The sequence below is a fragment of the Neltuma alba genome, unplaced genomic scaffold (genome assembly GCF_004799145.2).
Source record: "Neltuma alba isolate B1F8T4 unplaced genomic scaffold, ASM479914v2 tig00003788_pilon, whole genome shotgun sequence".
In the NCBI taxonomy this organism is placed as follows: Eukaryota; Viridiplantae; Streptophyta; class Magnoliopsida; order Fabales; family Fabaceae; genus Neltuma; species Neltuma alba.
The window spans coordinates 43,141-55,952 of NW_021633426.1; the positions used below are offsets into that span (position 1 = coordinate 43,141).

General features: G+C 27.9%; 1 protein-coding gene across 1 annotated transcript in view; it reads left to right on the top strand.

Moving 5' to 3' along the window:
- The window catches only part of LOC114742482 (probable disease resistance protein At4g27220), an 89,476-nt gene that overhangs the window by 31,358 nt on the left and 45,306 nt on the right, over positions 1-12,812 (top strand). The window lies entirely within an intron of this gene.

Genomic DNA, 12,812 nt, shown 5'->3' on the forward strand with positions numbered 1-12,812 from the left:
AAAGCAAAGCTGCAACTATAAAATATGGATGTTAAGTGTTTTTCTTGTCTATCCAGTCTGAAGAAAACCACACTTCTTGTCTATCTAATTTAAAGGTTTAAATTACTTCATACACATTATTTTAACTTAATTTTTTTAAAATAAAAATTATGTTTACTGTATTATATAATATTTGTGCAATTTTTTTTCTCGAATACATTTTTTTTAAGATGCCAGATGGAATGGCAAATGTGGTATACCATTGGTCACTAAGGCAAAATTGTTCAATATATTGATTTATACGGAAGTTTTACAAGCTTAATAGTCGTGTATAAGCTCAAGTTTTGAAAGCGCTATGCAAAAGTTAGAGCTTATTTTTCATTCATGAAGTTCAGATATATTTCCCTAAGGATTATTTCACTCATAGTCAGTGAGTTCATAGAGGGACTCAAATGACAAGGTGAGATATGAAGTAGAATAGGACAATAACCCAAGCAAGAACGCCCCAATAAAAGTAATTCATGTTTATGAATTGGAGCACAAAATTGAGACATTTTCTGCCATTGATCTCGTGATTTAGTAATGTGAATGCTAGGTGGGCAATTGTGAATTTAAGAAATGATATTTTTTCGGTATTCATCTTCAATTTTTTATTTATTATTTTATTTAGTTTTGTTCAAAAAATATTAAATATAAATATTGAAAAGATAAATATTAAAATATCATTACTTATATTTGCTATGGCGGTATAGAGATCGCAACTAGCGAGAATAGAACTATTTTTGGGCAAGAATTTGATCATGTGAAAATCTATTTGTTTATTATTTCATCATGATTGGGGTCGAACCCTTCAATAAAAAATGCTAACCCTTAATCTGTTCTTTTTCCGGAAAAAAAAAACAAAAATTATTTGATGCGCAATAGGCTTTTTCCTTTCATTTATTTGTCCGTCTATTAATAACTCAGTGTGTTGTTTTGCTGTTCTTCAAATCGACTTATCAATTAGTAATCTTCCACTCAAGCTGATACTTTGACATGGCTCGTTGACGGCTTCAGTCTCAAAACACTGTTTACAAGAAATTTTCGGCTCAATAGCCAAAAAACCAAAAAACCTTTGGGCTCAGTTGTATGCCACATAACACATTAATTACTCATATAATTTTGTGCCAACTTTCTCATCATAAAGTCGGAGCCTAGGTCTGGGACTCCCCCAAGTCTCGCCTTAAATTTTTCGTACTGGAGGTCCTCCATTCCAATTCCAACATTTCAAGTTCAAATTTTAAATTACTTATTTATTATTTATTTTATAAATAAATATTCTATATACTTTCTATTTTATCCTTTTGATTAACAGTAGAAAAAATAACGTATTTTCAATCTAATTTTTAAAAAAGTCAGATTGTAAAAAATTTAGATTCGATATTCATGTTTAGATTTGTTTTTATAAAAATTAGTTTGTAAAGTAGAAAAATTGTTTGTATTATAATTGAATAAGTTTAATTTATACATCGACCAAGATAAGTATCATTTTTATTAAATAATAAAAAATGATTAAAAATATGAATTTACAAAATATAATAATTTTAAATTATTATAATAAGAAGAAATATATTTAATAAATATCTATTATATAATTAATTGGATGATATACTATACGTGATTTATGTAAATATAAAATAAAAAATAATAAAGTAGTAAAATGAATTTTATTAAATAATATTATCTCTAATTCTTAATATAAAAATTAGTTGAAACGTCAATTTGGTCATAAATATAATATCTTAATTCATTTTATTTCTAATATTTATACACTTTGCCTCTAAGTAATCCTTATGCTACAGTGATTACACATGTTAATGAGTTTTCATTAAAGGTAACTTTCAATGCACATGATTTATGGAAGTATTTTATTAAAAATAATATCCATTTATTAGATATAATTAATTAAATTAGTTTTTTAATATTTATAAATTAGTTATATTTTATATTAGGAAGAATATAAGTGTAAGTTTGAATATAAATAAGATAGTATAATGTGATTTCTGATAAATTCTTTTAAAGGAGTGGGATTCAACTTCTTTTTTATCTTTTTCTTTTTCTATTTTTTAAAAGTGATAAGCTCTAAATTTTTACTAATAATTTATAGTTACCTTTCACCGAAAAGTTAAATTGTTTCAACGCCCTTGTAAACACTCAAATTCATTGCTCCCTCGCGCACTTTGGCTCAATAAATTACTTTTCTTCCCTGGAAACGCCGAAGCAAACAGGCCCTTTCTCTATTGGTTTTTAAGTCTACTCTTTTCATGGATCGAAATCGAAATAAGAGAAGAAAAAAGGCTGACTTCTTCAAGCTTTCCCGGCACCTCTCACGCTGCTTCCTTCCTGTCTTCATCGTCCTCTTCTTGGATTCAAAATTCAAAATCTCCCTCCACAAGCATCATCAGAAGGCGATATAAATTGGTGTCCCAAATTAATGAATAGTGTGGGGACGGGGCAACCATGGCGGTGGATGATGGCGAAGAAGCAACGACGAGGATCACAAAGAAAACCAATCTCCCATTTTACGCATTTCTGTTCATTACTCACCTGGGTATATATGTTCTTCCTTTCTGCCCTCTCCCTTTCTTGCTTACCTTCTATTTTCATTTTGGATCTACGGTTCGAAGAACATGTGATGATGATTTTTTCACTTTATTCTAAAAAAAGCTTCCTATATCATGCAAGCTAACCCCAGACAATATTCTGACGATTCCAGTTCCGCCACCCATATCTTTCTTCTCTTTCTAAGCACCTCACAGACCTCAAGGATTTAGTCGAGTCCCACAGAAATGCCAAAGTAGGCCTTGGGCTCTGGTCTTTTCTCATGCGCCGAACCTCCGTTCACTCCATGTCCTGAATTGCAGGGTCAATCGAGTCTTAGATTCAGAAGTGGATAAGCCCAGAAAGCATTGGCGATTTGACCATATTTGAAACTATATGTCAGTTATTGTGATATTTTTACCTCCTCTTTTATTTTTTTTCCAATAACAAAAAGGGTGGAAATTCCTAAATTGAAGATTGAAGATGATAAGGTGAAGACTCCTGTTTATTTTGTGGGCACTCTTTTTCTTCGATTTTGGTATTTTTGATCAGAATCTCAGGAAGGCAAGGCAGTCTGAATTTGGCAGGCCAGAAAGATAAAGAATAAGAAGATAGTTTAGGATTTTAAGGATGCAGCAATAGCAGGTTCAATCGTTCTCTATCCATTTTACCTTCATCAATTTTTTCAGATGTGTGCGAACTTTTAATATGATGACCCCTGTTTTCTGAGCATAGAATTTCATATCGCTCTTGACTTTGGTTTTCCAACTTCGAGCTTTTGGTGACCTCTGTTTTCTGAACTTCTTTCTTATTGCTTCATTCTTTAGTTTTTTGTTTCTCTGTGTTCTCTTCAAATTCTTTTTGCCTGCGAGCACTTGCAATTCTTGCTGTTAAGTTCTTATGTTCCTCAAATCCTCTCTGGTTTGTGTGAAGAGATTACAGGTATTAGAGCAACTAAATAGTTATTTGTTCTTCATTCATGACGTCTTGCAATTCTGCCTTTATTTTCTTCATTTATTTTTTGATCATTGATGTGGTTCTATAGTATAATTTATCTTTACTTTATCGCGTAATTTAAGGTGGAGGCAGCAATTCCATTGAATCGGTGAATCATGGATTTGATTATTGATGTCTTTCTTATAGGTTGTAATTGTAATATGGGTTTTTATATACTGCGAGTGTGAGATAGATGCTCTTGAAGAATTTTTGCCTAAGTTTTTATTAATTCAAGCGGTCAGAAACGGAAAGAATGACTTCATTTATCTCGAACCTCTTTTTCCTTGTACATTTGTTTCCTTTGAATGATATATGGCCATTATTTTCAATAATATTCTACACTTTATCAATTTTGCTGGTATAGATCCTCTCAACAAGCTGCAACCTTTAGGAAGGAAGGAACCAAAACAAATGAAGTGATCCTTTGCATATCTTTCATTAGTTACCATAACCTTCCTTTGAATATGTAGATGAAACAGTGAAGATGATGAAGTGCAGACATTTATAAATTTTGCTGGTATAGATTCTCTCAACAAGCTGCAACCTCTAGGAAGGAGTCACAATAAATGATGTCATTTACCATAATGTTTCAATTTAATGTTACATGTAAGCTTATTTAAAAGACTGTCTATACTGGAGCAATTTAATAGTTATCACATGTTTGACTCAATAATACAGAAAAGTAATTCATCCTGTACGTGACAGTTAAGAATTCAATACAAAACGGGCCTTTGTCCAGCTATGAATTTAACTTGGTTTGACTCGATGGGATTTTAGAAGTTTACACTACACCTATTAAACACTCTGACTCTTCAAATACATTTTATCAAAATTTCCCATGCATTGGGTGGAATGTTTGCACCCAATAAGTAGGCATTGGTAATCTCGCAGCTCTTTGTAACCAATGAGTAGTTTATGTTATCCAGAACAGGAAAGCAAAGCCATATCCATTCAAAGAGTTGGTCTGTAACAGACTCTGTAGATTACAAACATCATCAGCTCTCTTAAAATCCATGTGAGTTGGGATGTTTTGGTGATGGTTTATTTCTGAATATTAGACTTTAAAGAAATTGGCTTCACATGCGCGAAACCATCATTTTTTTTTTTTCTGTATTCTTAACTTCCTCATAAATCTATTTGGCTTTTTTTAATTGATCCATCCGACCTTTCATCATAACTCTTCCTTTCTGAGGGAAAAATGATGGATAGAGAACAAAGAATAGAAGCACAAATACGAACCTTGAACTTATTAAATTACTATCAAGGACAATAATCTTTTTTTATTGAATAAAATACATGTTGCAATTGTTGTGATTTTCAACTGTAGAGATTGAAATGTTACGGCAGAGTGGTTACATAGAGTATAGACTGTAGAGATTGAAATGTTAGGGGGTATAAATTTCTGTATTTTTCTCCCAAGAATATTTTATATCAGTATATTGGTGATGCGATTGCATAATTTTATTTTAAAATTCCCCGCTCACTTTATCTTTCTATTCAGTGATTATATAGATGATGCTAAAGATATTGCTTTAAAAAAAAATTTGGGTTCTTACCAGTTATAAGAGCTAATTTTTTAGATTTTTCGGTAATCCTTCAATCCTTCAATGCATGGGAGGAAAGGGACATTGTTATCCGAAAATGGAAAAAAACAAGTTCCTGTCAATTATATCCCTTCCTTCAAGTTCTCTCTCTGTGTTTTTTGCACCAGCTCCTTCAAGTTCAATATGACGGCGGTCATGATGTGAGTGTTTTGGGTTGATAATATTGGATTATTATATTATGCAGATGGTTTCAATTTATTTTAATAGAAGTTGAAAACAATAAATATGAGATAGTTGAATGACAAGTTTTTTCCCATTGACTTAAGGGTGAAATAGTTCATGTCATTCAAATTTTTTTATTTAAAAAGTACCTATTTTTGTTGTTTTCTTTACACTTTTGAAGGTTTTTTTTTTTTCAGAGTGAACATTATATTTATGTTTCATTTAAATTATATTTAGAAAGTGCTTTTTATCTTTACAAAAATAAAAGTTTTATAATTAGTTTTTGTAATTGTTGAAAGTAAACTACATAATTTTTATGAATATATTTTGGACATGGTTAAAAACTTCCATCTTATTTGGAGAAGCTCCCCGTGCAACACGCGGGTAAGCATCTTCTAGTTTAAACCAAAAAGGAAAAAAAAAATCTTACCAAAAAAAAAAGGAAAAAAAAACAAAGAAAAGTAAAAAGAGATTTACTTCTTCAAACCAGTAGTTTGTTCTTTTTTAACTCAAAATATTTTCAAATCATTTTGAATTTGAAACGAATTTTTGTCGAGGTGACAGTATTAAAGTTTTGTCAATAAATATGCTTTTGAGAATTTGAACTTGCATTCTCCTCTTTACGGAAGTGAAACCGTCTATTATCTCAACAAACAATTTGTTGGTGATTAAAATCCATGTTAATTGCTGCACGTTGACTTTAATATTGAGGAAGCTATTATTCTGTCAAGAGAAGTAAATTATTCAAGCTTGGCACAGGAATCTAGTTTTTGGGGAGACATGCTAGTTGTCTTTAACTTGTTATGAATTGTAACAAGTAAAGGAAAGTAGTATCGGTGGTATATATAACTTTTAAGTTTGGTTGGTTATATTATAATACGTATATTCTTATGAAGATAAATAGTAATTATAAGAGGAGATTAATTAGATAGAGTTGCTTATGATTATCATGTCAAGTTTTCTAATCACATGTGATTTTTTTTTCCATGTAAAATTAATATTAAATTATTATATGAAAAAAGTTAGGGAAAAAAAAAAGAACACATGACAGAGCGGTGGAGAACTTGATATTATAGTTGTAGGAAAATTGGTCTAAGTTTTCTTAACAATTAAAAAAAAAAAGTTTGGGCAGATCAGCATGGTAGACTTCTGGGCTGTATGACAAATAACTATACAAAATTAAAAAAGGGTTGCAAAGGGAAGTTCACAAAAAAGAAAAAGTGGCATTATCAATTTAAGAATCATATTTTCATTGTATTATCAATTTAAGAATCGTATTTTTATTATCATTGCAATTGTGTAGGCCTAAAAACCTCATAAAATAAGTTAATTGATTGAAAGCGTGACTTGTGAGTAGACCTTAATATCACAATTTATTTTATACCGAATGACTCTTTATATATATATATATATATATATATATATATATAAAATAAAATGATTGAACAAACAACCCCTTTTTCTTTAAGGTATTTCCTGGAAAAGAGGGAAGGAGAAGGAAAATTTTGATGAGTTTGATTTAAAAAAATTAATGAAATAGGATTAAAAATTTTTAATTAAGTTTTATTACTCTTTTTTTTTATATTTATTAATCAAAATTTTATAACCCCATTTTTTAATTTTTAAAATTAAACTCATGAAAATTTTACCTCCTGTCTCCTTCTTCCCATTTCCTCATAACAAATACAGGGCAAAGCATAACTGTTATGAATTCACCTCTAAAATAATAAAATAATAAATAAAATAAAATTAATCTGGCATTATCTAAGGAGACAAAAATGAAATAAATGAAATACTCTTCCGATCTTTAATGTGGTAACTAATTTGAGAGTTAATATTAGTCATATACGTAAGATCTATTTCATGTGATTGTCAATTTTTTTTCTAAATTAATCTTATTGATATTTACTGAATAATAATCAAGTAGAAAAAGAAATAAGTAAATTAAAAAAATAATTAGGGTATTTTGAAAAAAAATATCAGGTGGTTGGCTACAAAAGAGATCAATTATTGAATGGGAACAAAACACCGTAGGCCCATGTGTAATCATGAGTTCATTTGCCCATGTTTCTAAAGACGGCTCAAATTTCCCGTATGGATTTGGTTTTATTCGCAGAAATCTTGATGACACGATTGAAGAAATTTTTGCGTGAACCCGGCGCAACACTTCGTCAACGGTCTATCCGATTAAATGCAGAGAAATTCTTGCGTGATGAACTTGATACGCCACTTCATCTATGGTCTGTCTAATTAAATGCAACCAACTCACAGATACTCAGTCTTACATGACACCGCAATCAAAGAAATAACCTCTTTAGGTCCCACCAATTTTTTTTAACAATTATTCTTTGATTCTTTCCATCAATTAATTTCTCTCCCTTCCCCCCTATTGTCACTTCCAATTATGCCCTGCTTGATCTTCCATCGAAGCATGGCACCCTTTCGTTCAACTTAGCAGCTCTACAGATTTTTTTTTTTTTAAACAAAGCTCTACAGTTTTTTCATCATATCTACAGTTGGTTTTGGGACACTAAAGACTTGGGGTGTTCTTAATATGTTATTACTTCTAAGCTAGTTTGACTTTCAATTTGCTTTTAAATATAAGATCTTAATTTATTTTATCTCTTATATTTATCTATTTTTTTAAGATAGTCCTTATAGTAGTTGCTTTATCAAATGTTAAAGCTAATATACTTAATTAGTAAGGGTATTTTAGAAAAGACAATACCTATTTATTACAAATAATTAATTCAACAAATTTTATTAATCTACTCAAATTATTCAACTAGTTCTTGTATTAAGGATAAGAGGTAGTATTAAGTGTATGAAATTTGTTTACCTTTATTAGCTATATCAATTGAAATAAATAATATATGTATGATATATACTGTAACTAAATTCATCCCAATTCCATGTTTATTATTTTAATTATATCTATCAAAATTTTAAATTTGCGTGGATCAATAATTTTATATACTAACTTTTATATTAGGTTAAAGTATATATTTAGTCTTTTATTTTTATATAAATTTTTAGTCTTAATTTTAAAAAGTATATTTTTAGTCCTTTAACTTTAAAATTGCTAGTTTTAAATGATGATTTTCTATAACAATTATAATTATTTTGAAAATTAAACTTAATATGTTAGTTTTTAATAATATTTTATTAACATTCAAGTTCTCATTATTATTATTTTTTGTTAATAATTTTAGGATAAATGGACTAAAAGTATATTTTTTTAAAGTCAAAAAACTAAATTAAAACCTTATATAAAATTAAAAGACTAGAAGTATGTTTTAACCTTTATATTATCATATGAGTTAAAGTATATTTAGCACCTTAAAATATTTTATTAAATGCATCCAGCATTCTAAATTATTTTCTAGTATATCAAGTATTTTAAATTACATTAAAAAATATTTTAAAGTACTAAAAAATATTTTAAAGTACTAAAAAATATTTTAAATTGCGTTAAATTCAAATTCTCTATTGCTTTGGATTGCGCTAATTTTTCATAACAACTTCTATATTATGCTAAGTGTAAAATTGTAAAAAAATATTTTAATATATTAAATGTACTGAAAAATATATTTTATGATGTTAGATATATTTTAGAGGACAAAATTTAAGTCTATACTTATATTCATTAGATCTATTTCTCTAGTAAAATTGTAATGCATGGGTTTTCTAATAATAAAATTGATAGGAATAAAATTTTTAAAATTATGATAAACTAAGCAGATCCACTTACTTTTTAACTGTAGAGCTTTCAAACTAAAAGAAAGGGAACTGTGCTTTTAATGGAAGAGAAAGAGGGGCATTGCTGGAAGGGAAAGAGAGAGAAATTAATTGATGGCGAAAGATTGTTAAATATAAAAATTTATGGGACCCACTGGCTATTCTTTCTCTTATTGTACTTCTTGCTTCTTCTTTCTGTAATTTCTGTGCTCTTCCTCTGTTCTCGCTCTCATTTCTCTTTCTAATCATAAAAATCTTTTGAAGCTCTTGCTTTTCTGTTTTGAGTTGCTTTTCTCCTTCTCATTTAGAGAAAACAAAGCAAGAAAAAGAAATCTAAAGGCTTTGGGTTTTGTTTCAAAGTTTGTCGATTGAAAGAACCTGTTTTTTCTCCAAGCTTTATTTTCTGGCATTTGAGTTATTTTCTTATTCTTATCTTTGTCTATTGTTATTATTGTTGTTTAGCTAGTTCTTACTTAGAGAAAACAAAAAAAAAAAGTTGTGTTGAAATCTTCTCTTGTATTTCCTTTTCTCAAACCACCAAAAAAAAAAAACAGAGAAAGAAGAAGAAGAGGCTTTTATGTCAGAAGCATTGCAGCATAGAAATCTCTAAGAGGTAAGGATTTAAACTCCATGATACTTATGAATTCTCTTTTACACATATGCTCTCTTCAACTTCTTTTTTATGTTTTAACTTGCTTTTATTTCTTAGATCTTGATCGGTCATGTGAGTCATACTTGAATAATTCCTATTTACAGGTTAATATATGCATAGCTTTGGTCGTAGATTTCATTTATGCTCAGAAACTTCTGCAATAGCTTTGTTAAATTATAAACTAAAGCGGGTTACGCGTATTTATATATATTATACAATTAACTGCATCTTCTACTATTTGTGAACAATACGGCTCTTTATACTTTTTATATTTATCTCACTATAGGAACATATAAATTAATAAGGTTATAGTATACATTTGGTTCTTTAACTTTGTACAAGGTTTCAATTTGGTCCCTTAACTTTAAAATGTATACATTTGGTCCTTAACCCTAAAATCATTAGACTTTAATGATGATTTTTTTGTAACAATCATGGATTTTTTGAAAATTAAACTTAATATGTTAGTATTTGAGAATGTTTTATTAACATTTAATATCTTAATGTCATCATTTTCTTAAAAAATTTTAGGGTTAAAGAACTAAAAGTATACTTTTTAAAATTAAGGAATTAAATTGAAATCATATACAAAATTAAAGGACCAAATGTACATTTTAGCCAATCAATAACTTGTATGGTTTTATGTTTTTATCATCAATGGTTTAAGCAAGGCTGTCAGACCAAAAAAAAAAAAAGCAGTAAAAATCACAATTAAAAAAATTTGTCAACAAGCCAGCTTATTTTTTTTAATCATTGAGAATTGAATTGAATAATTAAAGAGCTTGTTTGTTTGAGTTTCTCAAAGTAATTTTTGGACGGTTAAAACATGATTTATAATATGGGAAAAATTAGTTTCCCAGTTCTTATAGTTTACTTGAATTTTGAATCAAGTCCCTGCATTTTTTTAGATTTTTTATTAAGTCCTTTAAGTTTACGCAGTTAGCTTTATTAATCCCTACTGTTTAAAACCGTTTAAAAAGAGTTAACACCATTAAAAATTTTGCTAGTGATAAGGACTTGATAGATTTTTGTACACAGAAAATATCAAGACTTTGCAACACATATAATAGTAATACTGACATTTTGATTCAGGTCCTCCTCACTAATAAGATTTTCAATAGGGAAATTTTTCTCAAATTTTTCTTATTCTTATCTAAATTTTTATGTCTTTACAATTTAGGTTATCATTCCCTTAATTTTTCTCTGACATTTGGATAATGTCGCTTTTTTATTAGGGTCAAACCAAGAAGCAAGAAGAAGGTCCTTCCTATCATAGAGTTTGAAATACTCGGACAAGAGTCAAGAAGTAAGCATAGAATTTCATAATATTGATATTACGAGCTTCCAAATCAACGTCTTTAATATCACGAAAAAAACAATAAATTAACAATATAATTTAGCGACCCAATTTTATTCTGTTACTAATTTCATGATTAGAATTAACAACAAAATTATTCTGTCAAACAATCTATCAATAATCCATCACTAATTCTATTATAAAGTATTTGGTAATGGAAATGCTCAAAATTATGAATTTCTATTTCTCAATGTCATTATTAAAATGCTTGTCATCAAAATATTCTATCATTAATTTTGTGACTAAACCATGGTTCATCCCGCCCTTCCGTCTCATCCTTCACGTCATTGTGACCATGAGAGTACGGGAGATACAATTATTTTACTTAAATTATAAAAGCCTTTCATTTATTTTAAAATTGTGCATGAACATTCTTTGAAATTAAATCATATGTTATAGAAATCTTTCTTATATAATTGATATGCCATTTTCGTTCATCTAAATGTTAGTTCTCTTAAAGTTTGACTCTTAAAATTTTGTTTTGACAAAAATACACCTGCTTAACATAAAAATTATTTAAATATTTATATTATATTTTTCAAATAAATATTTTTTATACAACAAAAAATAACTTTAATACATATATTTTCAAGCTTTCTAATATGTTGTAAAGTTAATTTTGATTATATTATAAACTTTTGTAATTTTAATCTTTCATCACATGTATTGGAACTTATTTATTGAGTTTTTTTTTTCAAATTAATGGCTAACAAATATTTCAAACACATATTTTTTCATCATATATTATAATTATAAATGATGCAAGATTGGGAGATTATATAAACAATTTAAATTTAAAATATAAAATTTTTAACAAAGCTTTAGTTACAAAGACTTATAAACATACTCAGTCAGTTATATATTTTTTTTCAAAAATTAATCAAATTTTCAATCAAGTTTTTTCATGTATACATTAAGTAAAGGGTAAATATCATCTCTAGTTTTTAAAATTTGATCTTATTTTAATTTTAGTTTCTAAAATTTCATACTTTCATGAACCAAAAAAAAAACTGTTCCGTAAACAAAAAATCTGTAAACAGATCAAAATAAAGTTAAATTTTAAAAATCAAAAGCACTTGTTTCAAATTTTAAGGACCAAATTAAAACTAAAACAAGATCAAATTTTTACAACTAAAGATGATATTAATCGTTGACTAAATTATTTAAACTTCTTTTCTAACATGATAAAAACATTATAAATATATCTATTTACAAAAGTAAATAAAAAATCAAGGAAAAGGGAAAACTTTTAAATTCTTTAAAAATATTTTAGCCAAAATTAAAAATTTAGTATCAGGATGTAAACTAGTAAACAAAAGTACTTTAATATAAATTTAATTAAAAAGTATCTTTTGAAATTTAAGCGTATGTTATCACAATAGATGATGGAAAATCATGTGAGCAAGACAAAATGTAATAGATTAAAGGTTGAAGTATTTTACTGTAAAATTTAGAGTCATATGAGGAAATCAAATTATTTGCAACGGCATTCTATTGGTGTGGGTGTGGCTTTTGGAGAAACCAATAAGATTTATGGTTATTGAGTTTTCCAATTTTTGATTTGTGGTCTCTAGAAATAAGTTCTGATATTATGCTAACATAATAAATTTATTTATTAAGGTAAAAAATGTTCATGTTATTAGATATTTCCATTTAAACCTACTACATAAACTGACAAAAAGAAACAAATACATATATTCACATATTTTTAATTCTCACCACTTTTTTCTTTCTAATTTATAGT